At 47.1% G+C, this 10,696-nt stretch overlaps 1 long non-coding RNA gene across 2 annotated transcripts; it reads left to right on the top strand.

Annotated features, from left to right (window-relative positions):
• Nucleotides 1-502: 502 nt before the first annotated feature.
• Nucleotides 503-5,515, top strand: LOC306808382. 2 transcript variants are annotated; one of them, XR_013776008.1, is made up of 3 exons: nucleotides 503-879; nucleotides 1,415-1,487; nucleotides 3,647-5,515. It is a non-coding gene; the product is annotated as an uncharacterized lncRNA (long non-coding RNA). The 2 variants fall into 2 exon arrangements; XR_013776009.1 differs by lacking the exon at nucleotides 503-879 and having other exon boundaries at nucleotides 891-1,487.
• Nucleotides 5,516-10,696: the final 5,181 nt, after the last annotated feature.

Consider the following 10,696-nt stretch of genomic DNA (forward strand, 5'->3'; position numbering starts at 1 on the left):
GCGGCCCGGCCCCGCGGGGCGCACACGCTTTGCGGGGCGCGGCGCGGGGGCTCGGCGGGACCCCCTCCGCCGCTGCCCCGTGGGCGGGGTCGCGCCGCTCCCCGCGGGGCACGGCCGGACACGGGCCCGGCCGAAACTTCCCGGGGTGCGGGAGGAGAGCAGAGAACTTTAAAAAAAAAACCCCAAACAACCCCCAAAAAACTATTAACAAAACTTTTTTTTTTGTGGGGTGGGGAGCGCGGCGGCAGCGGCAGCCCCCCGGGGAGGCGCACAAAGCGGCGCGGGGCCGGGCGGTGACAGCGGCGGGCGGGGCCCGGGCCGTTGGTGCGGGAGCGGCGCGCGGGGCCGGTTCCCACGTGGGTGCGGGGCGCCCCGCCGAACCCCGGCTGCCTTTTTTTTTTACCTCCACTATTAATAATTTTTAAATTTTTTTTTTCGTTTCAACCGCGCCCGCCCCCCCGCAGGTGGGGCTCGGGGTTGGTTTTTTTTTTAAGTTTTTTTTCCCCCCGTTTCCCTCTTTTTTTAAAGCGAACCCGCGGGCTGTGCCTGCTCGGCGCGGAGTCTGCGCGCCCCCGCACGTAGAAAATAGTTTGATACATTTAAAAAATAAGTGCTAGTGTAACCAAAGAATAGTTCGCCCGAATAATTTTAAATATTAAAGGGCAATTGGCAGCCAGCTTTTGCTTTTTTTTTTTTTCCTTTTCCCCTCGCTGGTTGCTCGCTTTGTACAGGAAATTTGAATATCCTGGCAAGGGCCAGCTTCCCAGGGCAGCCTCGCAGCGCTTTGGGAGCGGCAGTGATGGAGCAACAGGCACAACGCGGGGACTTTTCCCTCTGTAATTGATCCTGTGTACAATATTCTTCCCCTATGTGCATCAGGTATATAAAGACAATTTTTTTTCGTTTGGAGAGTGAGTTTTCCAAGGTTAAATCATTAATTGCTCTCCCCAAAAACCAGAAATTCTGCTCGTGTGTTGTATGCGTGTTAAGTGTAGGTGAGGGACCATCTGCCAAGTTTCATCATCTTCTGTTCTGAAGAAATCCAAAGAACTCACCAGCAACTGCAAAAGTCTGTATTTGGTTAATCGACTTTGGTGGGAAATACAGTAAAAGTGAGCTGCTAATGCAGTAAAGGTTTATTAAATATAAGAGGGAAGCTTTAAGTAATGCTTCAGGCAAACTGACCCAAATCTAAAAAGGAAAAAAAAAGTCAGTGTGCTTGTTATATTTTGGATTATTGTTCATCTGACCAAAAAAAGAAATAGGTTTTTTTGTTTGTTTTTTGCCTTTTCTTAACGAATAAACTTTATAGGAACCGGGCTTCCAGATCTGACCTTTGTTGTTTAGAAGTGGATGAGATGACAATGCTAAAACTTGAAAGTAACAAAAAGCATCATACTTTTCTTCTCCTCAGCAGTGTTGAGAAAAAAAAAAAACCTGTGGATCCTGGAATTTTACTGTGGATTTTACTGGTTTTCTGGAGTGCTGTAAGTTGAAGTCTTGTCCCGCAGGCCTTTCCGAGCACCAGTAGCTGCCGGTGCCACTGACACCCCCGCCTGGGTAAACACAGCTGATCCTGCTGGTAACAATGTTGGGCTCGAGTTTCACAGCCAGAGAAGTTAACGAATTCATTTTTTGCGTGATTTGAATCTGCCCTTTGTAGCTGCAGTTTGGTTTCGGGTGCTCAGCCCCACCTCGGAGCCGCCGGTGCCGTGTGGTTTAGGTTTAGTGCGGGGAAGGAAAACGTGCTGGGGTTTGTGTGCTGCCTCCCTGACTCTTTCACGGGCAAATTAGTGAGGAGAAAAAATTATATTTGATGAAGCATGTGAGGAGCGACCCAACTCTCACACGGCTTCCACAAGAACAGGGAGGAAATATATTTTCTGCGTTTATTTTGTGAGTCCTGGCTGGGCAGAGCAGCGGGTTTGGGTGATGGGGAGATGCTCTGTGGGTGCATGAAATGAAATGAAAGTTCCCATTGCTCCTGGGCTCCTTCCCAGGCACTTCTCCTCCTCTGGGAACAGAGTGGAGCCATGTGGTGGCTGTCGATCAAGCACCCCCTCTGATCCCAGCTCTTGGCCACATCTGTAAATATTCCAACGTGACTTTTGTTTAAACCTCGTTGTTCAAAAGGAGGCAGCAACGAAAGTTGGGATTTCTCAGAGCCAGGCAGATATGAAGTGTTCTGGTGGTGTTACTCACACCCTTATTTTCATTTTGTCACCGTAGTTTTGCTTCGCTAATGAGTGTCTGGGACCTTCAGCTGTAATGAGATGATTTACTTTAGTCCTTTTGTAAAATAAGAAATGCTTTTTTTTCCCCAGTTGTTTCAAATGAGAACAATGACTTTAGGATTTGTTTGTGCATGTCTCCTAGAAAACTGTTGGATAGCAGAGCTGGGGTTTTTGTTCCCTTTTTTTTTTCTTTCTATATATAGGAAATGCTTAATATTTACTTGTCTTTGAGTTCACCTAGCCCTGAAGTGTGTGGGTCAGTAAAGGCTCTGTATGCAAATCTGTCCTGTCATAGGCTCCTATATTTATTTCCTCTCCTTTCCCATGGCTCTCCTTCTCACATTTTTTCCCTTCTTTTTTTTCTGGTGTCAGTGAGGAGGAATAAGGTTGTATTTTAAGGGAAGCCAGTATTTCAGAGGGAATTTGTTTTGGTTTTCTGTGTGTTAGGGATTGGGGTGGGGGGAGTGTTTTTTACTTAATTGCCCAATATACTTTGGCAAGCTGAAGTTGCATTGTTTTGTGAATTGCATTAATGCATTAATGGTTTTCTGCATGTTCAAATTCCCCAGTTATTTGGGGGATTTAATTAAACCTCTGTAGGTGGCTGGCTTATGTAGATGACAGGTAGAAGTTTCTATTTCTAGAAGGAGCTGGTGCACACACTGGGCGTGGAGCTCTTGGCAGCAGAAGGGCTGTTGCAGTGCTTTTGCATGGAGCTAGAGCTTTTGGGGCAGTTCTTCCCATGTTTGGGGTTACCAGCAAGCAGGACACCCCTGTTCCTGGCTCTAGTGGGGTGCTGCTTGGAATTTGAAGGAATTCCTGGGTTGCTGCCTCTACCTGACAGTGAGAGAGGGCACTTGTGGTGCCACCACAAAAATATCAACCCCCAAACAGCCTCTTTGCATCTTACCTCCTGTCCTAGGGCTGGTTTATCATCTAAACCAGCATAATTAAAATGTCTTGTCTGCCAGGACTAGTAAAGTTGTTCTTGCTGCTGGTTCAGGGAGGGAGGTGCTGGCCATGGATGTGCTCAGTGGCTTTCTCACCTGCCCAGAGCTGTCCCTGGCATTTCTGGCTCATCCCTCCTTGCTGTACAGCACCTGGGTTATGATTAGGGGTTACCAGTGTGCCTTGGATGTCACTGCCCAGAGTCACACTGAGCCAATGGTGCCAGTGGCCCCAGCTGCAGGCATGGGGAGGATGGAGAGAGGAGGGATGGAGTTACTCTGCTGCATAGTCTGCCCTATCTGGAGCTGAAAACTTGATTTATTTAGTTTTTTCTTCTCTAATTTTAAAAATACTGGCACCTGTGTGTGCCTTGGAAGGGAACCTGCCCAAGTCCCCTGGTCCCCCTCCTGGAGTTGCCCCTCTCTGCCAGCACCTCTCAAACCCTTTCTGTTGTTGCTTTGCAGCTCCCACTGACCCAGGGATCTGATTGAGTCCAGAGCTGATGTGCCTGTGTTCAGAGGTGAGTTGGGAAGGTAAGATCATGTCCCACCTGCTCCAAAATACCTGCAGCATCTGCATCCCTTGGGGAAATGCAGGTCCCTCTGACACACCACATATCCCTTCCTGACTACTGCAGGTAATACCTTGGAGACATTCAGGTGAATTCAAATCACCCTGTTCAGCTGCCAATTTCTTGTTTAAATTGAGTTTCCAAAGCACAAACTAAAGAAGCCAAAGTGGCAGATGGGATAATTCAAGCATGGGACATTTTATTGTGTAAAATATTGATGCTGTCATGTCATAAACATGCATATTTTCTCAGATATGTATTTCACTGCCTATCCCAAATTTCCAGTTGCCCAATACTTGGTGTGACTGTTGGTTTTCTCTCTGTGCTAGAGGCTGGTGGAGGTGTATTGAACCCTTGCTTTGAAAAGTCCTCTTTACTGAAGAGAGCTCTTGCCCTTGTTGTTGAACTAAGCAAAAGTCTGGTTTATATAAATATAAAAACATTAATTAAAATGTGAACCTCAAACACCATCAAAATGGATTCTAAAGCTGAACCTGTTTGCTGTTGCTTTTTTCTTTTGGATTCATTTGAAGAGATGAAAGAAATAAGATTGCACAGGTACAGTCAAGTAAAACATTGTTACAGAAGTAATTAATGGTAATATTATGTGGGGGGTGTGATTTAGCTCAGCACTGGGTATGTGTTTGCTTTGCAGCAAGTAGCAGCTGCTCATTAGGGAGTGTCAGTGTTGAGGACACTGAAGTGGTGAAAATATACTGCTTTTTTGTTGGCAAATATTTGATTTCCAATTTGAAATCACTTGGCATGGGTCACAAGAGTCTCAAGAGCTTTTGAAATTCCTATTTTTAAGTTTGCTCAAGAGGCAGGGACTCGGTGGCACATTGGGCATGAGGGGATGGCACAAGAATTCAAACCCAAGGCGTCTTTTCTGACATTGTTCAGGTTTTTTTGTGATGCTGCTTTTTAAGAAAATGAATTGAAGGAAGTTGTCACATTACTGGGGGGAGGGGGAGGGTAGGTTGAAAGGAAATACAAAAAATATCAGTCTGTTTGCACAGCTCCTGTGCAGCCCAGACAGGCTGGTGTGTAAGAGCCACTGGCAGCTGCAGGGCTGCAGCCCCTCCCTGCCCTGGTACAGCCAGGGAATGTTCCAGACATCTTTAATTTCTGGTCATATAAGGTTTGTCCATTCACATTGTAAATAAGCATCATTTAAAATTTTTCAAAGTAAGGATTTTTCTTTTTACATATCTCAAAAGTGAAATTGAGCTGAATGAAAGTATTTTAAGGAGAATTTAATAGGTTTCAACTGTTGGAATCTGAATTTATGTATCTGAAATGTTAACATTGTGACTTCTGGAAAATCCTTGATAGTCAGTATCCCCTGAGAAAAGTACAAGGTAGTATTTCCCCACAGACCAGTTGGAAGGGTTGGGAAGTTCTTCACTCTCTTCACAGTAGCAAAGGCAACAGATCTGCTGGATCTGAAATGTGTTATTTTTTGGGACCCAATACTAAGTGTGGTTTGGGGCTGGGGGGGAACAGTTAATTTCTGACCTTGTTTCTGAAACTGGTTTGTTTGCACTGTATAACTGCTTGTTCTCTTATAGTTACAGACTGACTGATAGCACCTGTGAAGAAAATAACCCCTGTCCTGTGGTGGTAATGCATGCATGTTAAATGTCTTCATTGTGGAGTGTTCTTCAGTTCTTTATATCATAGTTTAAAAAAAAAATTACATACATATATATATTCAAAATACCATTTGGAATGTCAACATTCAGTGGGCTTTGAGGAGATGTAGCAGCACATCATGGTTTGTAGGGACAAGGAGATACAGACCATTCTGGGCTGCCTCATTACCTCAAGGATAAGACAAGAAAGTGAGCTTCTGGTTATCATAGATGTGGAAGCTAACACATTCCCATGTATCATTAGCTCAGGTATGTGTAGACACTTTCTCTTGGTGCTTGTACTGTGCACATCCTTTGCAGCTACAAATCCATCCCCTGTGAGCTCGTGTGTCTGGCCCTGCAGCCAGGAAGGACTTGTAGCTCCTTTTTGTTCTCCAACATGGCCATGACCACATCCTATTCCATATCTACCCCTCAGCTATTGCTCCTTTCCCTGGCAGAGGATGGGCCAAGGGCCCCTTGCCTGTGTTTGGGGCAGGGAGGGGGGTCTGGAGGCCGTGCAGAGCTGTCAGCAGTGCTCTAGCAGCACGTAAATACTGGAGTTTGGGATTGCCTGTTGCTCTCCAGTATTGCATTGCTGCTTTAGTGAGGCTGGAAATTAGTCCCTGCTGCAGGAGCCAGGGCTCTGCTACTTGGGGTTCCTGTGTGGCACCCCCACAGTGTTTCCCACAGTGCTGGGGGCTCCTGGCTCCCACCCCAATAAACCACTGCGGAGGCAGCAACCAACGAGGGCCTGGTGTCATCAATGGGGCAGGGGTGGGGGCTGCACCCCAGCACTGCTGCTGGCTGCCCCAGCCAGGATGGAGGGGGCAGGGAGCACTGCCTGGGGCAGGAGATGATGCTGAGCCCTCCTGGGCTCTGGGGGGAGGGAGGGAGGACCTGGGGCAGTGCTGGGCCCTGGGTGCACACAGAACCTGGGGAGGGGCTGGTGGGGACCAGAGCTTCAGCTGGCTGAGAGGGAGGGACACCCCCTGGGCCTGGGGAAGCCCTGCTGCAGGAGACATCATCTTTCCCCAAATGGCTGCAGGATGCCCCAGCTCAGGCACAGCTGGTGGGGGGCTGCCAGTGGCAGCAGCATCTGGCACCACTTGGGCCGTGGTGGAGACTTTGGACCACCAGAGGAGGTGCCTGCAGCCCCACCAGTGCAGCAATGAGCTCCTCCAGAGCCCCATGGTGGAAGGCTGTTCCTTAGCTTTGCACATCTTGAAGCTTCCAAACCCAGCTGGAATAGGCACAAGGGCCACACGGAGTCAGGGATGCTCCTGGGAGGGGCTGGGGTGGTGCCTGCCTGGTCAGGATTCATCTGCTGTGGTGTGAATGAGCTGTGGGTCCTGCCAGTGATGCTGCATCGTTAACAGCCCCACTCCAGCAGCCTCCTGGTGGTTGTGAATTCCAGAACATTTGTTTTTTCAGCTATTTTCAGGAATTACTAAATGACAGCCAATAGCTGTAGGGCAGGGGAAAATCCTTTTGCCATTTACAGTTTCAGTTCCCCCCTCCTGCTCTGTGCAGGGAGCATTGGCACAAAGAACCCCTGGAGCACAAACATCTCTGGCATGGGGAGTTGCAAGGGGGGTGGGAGTGGGGAGGAGCTTTTTAAGAGTCTCTGCCCTCAAAGGGGCAAACTCACAATGTTTGGGCACACAACTGATGCATTCTAAACCAAACACTGGTATTCTACTTGTGTCTGTAAAATGGTTCATTCTCACTCTCAACAAGTCAAGCCATTAATTGCCATGTGCCATAGTGCTTTCCCTCAGGAAAAGAACTTGATGAGTGACTTGGTTACCAGGGAAATTGATCAATAAAATTGGTAATTGTCTGTACATTTATATTAATTTTGCATTACTTTTTTTAAAGAAAGGTTTCTACTGATAATGAAAGGTGGAGTGAATTTGTAGAGCATCCCTGGGCTAATCAGTCTCCCACAGACCCAACTCTTGAGGCATCTGCAGAGGGGCAGCAGTACAGGCAAAACAGCCTGGGCAAACTGTATAGAATAAGGCAAGATGTGGTTTTTTTGTTGAAATGTGAAATTTGCTGCATCAGGAATGCATGTGACTACTGTAGAGGAAAGGTCTTTGAGTTCCCTCAGTCGTTTTAGCTGTGATTTTATAAACAAGCTGGAAGGCAGAAGTTCCCTGTGGTAGGTAAATACGTGCAGCACATCATCACACCACATGGCTGCTGGGCTTAGAAGATTTTCATTAAGTCTCTAATTCACACGTTTCTACACCAATCTTCATTTTTTAAAAAATTTCCCCCAGCCCAAACTCTCCCACGTGCTAAGACTGTGGTTATGTCACTCTGCTCACAGTACCAGCTACCTCCATTAGAGGTGGTGTGGGAGTCAAACGAGGTGTTGCAGATTCCTGTAAACACTGGAAAAGCAACCCAAAAAGCCACCTTATCTACCTTCAGCGTTTTTCTGTTCAGCTCCTTTGATGCAGAAGGAGTTTTTGGCAAAGCTTGGCAGCTCGTTGTGGTATCCAGCACTATCTTGCTTTTCTTGCACGTCTTGCCCACCCACCTCATCTGCTTTTCCTGAGCTCACATCCAGTGTTTTGGGAGCCAGGACTGGCTTTGGCAGGTGTTGGTGCAGTGCCTTGCACAACACAACTCCCAGTGCCTGATGTTAATGATTCAGGTCTTGCTCTTTGCACTGCAGAGACCTTTCATGTGTCTCTCTGTCTGCGGGGTAGGAGACCCTGGCTGGGTACCCAGCTGTGCAGCTGCCCCCAGCACAAAGCTGCACAAAGAAAAAAATCTTGGGTTAAATTAGGTGTGGCAGGTATCAGCCACATGGCAAAAGGAAGCCAGCTCACCTCTCCCATGAAGGTTTGCTAAAGTGACAATGATGACCAGCACAAATGATGGCTCTGGCACCCTGATAACACAGTGGTTCCTGGCAAAAAACTCACCAAATGGAAGAAAAACACAAATTCAAGTATTTTATTTTCTGAAGTAAAGTGTAAGACGTTGTTCTGTTCAATTTCTCATGTAAACCCATGCTTGAGGTTACTCAATAACAGGATACTGAAAGTTACTCAAACTGTGATTCAAGCAGAGCACATACTCATTTATAAACTGTGCAGGCTGAGTTCTTATACCATATAATCTGTGAGAGAAAATAGCTTCCCCCTCATACTGAAAATAAATAATTTGAGTGTGCTTGACTGCCAGGTACGGTCTGATGGCTGGGAGGGGACTGGAGGTGTGGAAGATGCAGCTCAGCAAGAAAGGAGTTGTGATTATGCTGTGCTAGAAACAACAGGGTAGTTATCTAATTTCAAGATGAAACACCATAGAAGATATTTCTAAGATATTTCTCCCCCATATTTTGCATTCTCTGATTGCTACGGGGTATTATGCGTTTTGTGAATGGAGGAGAAAAAATTTTGGGGAAAAAAAATGTCATGAAAAGAAACAAGGGAGGAAAGATCTGATGAAGAAGGCACATCAATGAACACTGCGAAGTTCATACACACACACACACACACACACACACACACACACACACACACACACACACACACACACACACACACACACACACACAGCATTACCCTGCCGTGGGGTTGGCTTAGTCACGTCCCAGTTGCTCGGATGGGAAACAGGCAAGGGGAGCATCAGCTCCGCTGCTCTGGCGCTGTCCGGGTGCGCAGGAAAGGCAGCGGGTTCCGTTCTGTTCCGGGCAGAAGGATTTTATGCCGCTCCAACCTGCGGGACAGCCAAGCCAGCCCTGGTGCTGCGGGCACGCCGCGCTGGCCGAGCTCCAGCGGCACAGGCGGAATTCCCTGCGGCACAACCAGCCATCCACACCTTCCCCTGGAGCACAGTCCGTGCGGAGACACGGAGCTGAACACAGGCGGACTGAACAGGGTTATTTCACTGCCACGGGTAGCAGAATATTGTGGGAGAACTGCGTTTTGCCTAAGTCTCTTAAAAAAATAATCCCCTAGCATTGCCGGTGCTGCCGAGATTTCAGGACTGTAAATTGGGCATGGGTGGGCTACACAAAAAGCCACCTAAGAGAGCTGGAAATAGCTGATTCCTTATCTCTACAGACAGACAGTATCCACTGGGATATTCTCCTGACTGTGAAGGGCTGGGGTGGGTAATCACAACTTGTGAGAGGGCACAGTGTCTGGGAATCCCCACAGAACCCCCTAATGCCCAAAACTGTATCTTGCAGGTACCGTGATTCGCCACAATTCACCTGGAGATACGCAGGAGACACACGAGGGTTGGTTCCCTTTCTGGTTACAGTCGGGACAAAATAAAGGTGCCATTAATAATGGCAGTTAGATAAACACCAGCCTCTTTCTGGAACAGGTTAATCTACCTGCACCTTGATTTATTCACCATCACTGGCCTGTCTCTCCTACCTGGTTCCACAAGGATTTCCAGCCTCCAAGATGAAGTTTCAAATCATCATTTGGTGTTTTACTGCAGCACAGCACACACACAGAGGGGCATTTGCAGCCACTCCAACATGTCCCCAGCACACCCCCTGCACCAGCCTTTCACCACCAGCATGATCCCCCTCTCAGCTTCTCTAGGCATGAAAATCCTTGCAGCCGGTTCTTAGACTGTGCTGAATCTCTGTGCTTTTCTAGCACTACCTTCTTTGTAGACCTGGGAAGTGTTTTCCCCATCAGAATATTCATCAAACTACATCTGCTTGGGTAATTAAATACTATAACAATTAAAAAGAAAAAAAAAAAAAAAAAAAAAAAAAAAAAGAGAAAACCAGACCACAGCGATGTCTCAGCTTATGGAGGTGCTTGCCAAGAGTGGAGATCTGATCTGGCAAGGTGCAGCCTGCACAGGAATTAAAGCAGCTGGGCAGGGCAGACAGTGCTTTAATGACTCACTCCTAACCAGCTCCCTGTAAGCACCGTCAGCTCCTGGCCGCTGGATTAGTGCGTGCTTGACAGGATTGTCACAGCATAATAGACAATGAAACACCACCATTTAATCACTCAGGATATACAATTACAAACCAGTTCAAAGATCCTTATTTGCCTCGATTTTCAAAGCAGGATTGCAAAAAAAAAAAGCCCCAAGTGAAGCACCAGCTCAGCTCACAGAGACTTTTCATCGCATTTCTGTCTCAGCTACCAAAATGTACAGAAATGCCAGATGTCACAGGGAGAGACAGTGTAGCAAAGCCTATAAATATTCGAAATTATTTTTCCAGCATACATTTGTGATTCATAAAATGTGGAACTATAATGAATTTCAAATGCCACATAAATGTTCAAATACAAGATATTCCTCTGTGC

The sequence above is a fragment of the Erithacus rubecula genome (genome assembly GCF_903797595.1).
Source record: "Erithacus rubecula genome assembly, chromosome: 15".
In the NCBI taxonomy this organism is placed as follows: Eukaryota; Metazoa; Chordata; class Aves; order Passeriformes; family Muscicapidae; genus Erithacus; species Erithacus rubecula.